At 33.3% G+C, this 1,546-nt stretch overlaps 1 long non-coding RNA gene across 1 annotated transcript in view; it reads right to left on the bottom strand.

Annotated features, from left to right (window-relative positions):
• Positions 1-1,179, bottom strand: part of LOC109580523 (uncharacterized) — a 2,867-nt gene extending 1,688 nt beyond the window's left edge. Inside the window, exons 1-3 of the long non-coding RNA XR_002184263.1 lie at positions 1,143-1,179; positions 1,045-1,089; positions 819-998 (exon numbers count right to left, since the gene is read on the bottom strand). This is a non-coding gene — a long non-coding RNA (uncharacterized LOC109580523). The remainder of the gene's footprint in view (positions 1-818; positions 999-1,044; positions 1,090-1,142) is intronic.
• Between the last annotated feature and the right edge of the window lie 367 nt (positions 1,180-1,546).

The raw sequence follows: 1,546 nt of genomic DNA, 5'->3' as shown, positions 1-1,546 counted from the left end.
ACATGATCCTAGCAGGAATATGATTTGGTAAAGCACATCCACCAATAAATACATTCATGGCTCCACTTAAGGAATCTCTTTCATCACTAGAACGAACAGGTGAACATGCAAGCTATGTTAATGATAGGCTTACAATAAATTAAATAGAATTGGTCTTTTATATACATGTACATTCGCTACATTTACACAAGAGTGCATAATAGGATATACATCCCTGTGTCAACACTGTACATACATGTCCAAAGTACATGCCCATGCTATACATGAATATATATACATTCATAAGTACATTGTACACAAAATTATAATGTTTTAATTTGTTACGAAGGCTATTATAATTTTAAAAATTCATATTAATATAATATTTTGTTACTAATATTTTAGGCCTAACAATCAAATTAGGACAAGAATTGGTTCATGTCCGGGCTATTTTGACCACTGGGGTGTATGACATTCCTGCCAAGAGTGATGTATTAGGCTTTGGTAGCCGTAAGGGAGAATATGCATGTACAAGATGTCTATACCCAGGTAAAGTGATCAGAACTGGAAAAGGTAAATAACAGTTTCAAAATTTGTGTTCATGTAGAAATGGGTATACATGTACATGTAGGAGCCAATTCACGAGTTTATCATATTACACTGGCTACTATTCAGTAAATTTAATAGTTTTAATCAGAATTATTCAGATAAAAATAACAGACTTGAGAATGGTAAAGGAAAAGCAAGGAAACACCATGGAATTTTAAAAGATGCTTATAATGCTGTCCAAACTGACAAATCAGCTAAGTTACTATAACAATAATAATATTTTGTCTTACACAATTAACAGATACATGGGATTCAAGAATTATCCATTATGTCCTGTTTTCCTCATTTTGACTTTGTTAAAAGTGTTTCAATTGATGCAATGCATGGTCTGTATGGTGGTATAACCAAGGCATTGCTATCACTGTGGTTTGACTCTTCAAATCATAAATCTCCATGGTATTGTGGTCCATCTAAGGTTACAGAAGTTAATAAGCATCTTCTAAATACTCAGCCTACTTCTAACTTGAGTAAAATCCAGCGATCATTACAAGAACGAAAATACTGGAAAGGTAAAATAGAAATAATTATAGTAATTAATTTTAATGTTTACTTACCTTACTGATTACAATGATTAGCATCTGAGTATCGATACTTTCTTCTGTTTTACTTGATACCATGCATGCACTGTATTAAATACAGTGTTATTGCAACACCTGTAAGGGTGTCATGGCTATCCTTTAACTTTGACACAAGTTGTAGTGTTGTAGTAACACCCCTTTTTCAATAGAACAACACCAAGCTAGATTGATTCAACACCCCAATAGTAAACAACACCCAAATTTGTGACACCCACGAGTGTATGCCAACACCTCAGTTTTAACAGTGTGGATGACATTCTGCCAAGAAGATATTTTAATCACATCTCAAAGCTTGTGACAGTCTGCTACAATCTACATAAAGATATTATCAGTCCTCATGACTTAATGGAAAGTGAAAGGCTTATTTACGAGTTTCATTC

Source organism: Amphimedon queenslandica, unplaced genomic scaffold (genome assembly GCF_000090795.2).
Source record: "Amphimedon queenslandica unplaced genomic scaffold, v1.1 AMPQUscaffold_13488, whole genome shotgun sequence".
Taxonomy (NCBI): domain Eukaryota; kingdom Metazoa; phylum Porifera; class Demospongiae; order Haplosclerida; family Niphatidae; genus Amphimedon; species Amphimedon queenslandica.
Note: the sequence above shows the minus strand (reverse complement) of the source record. Positions and strands in the feature narration are given on the sequence as shown.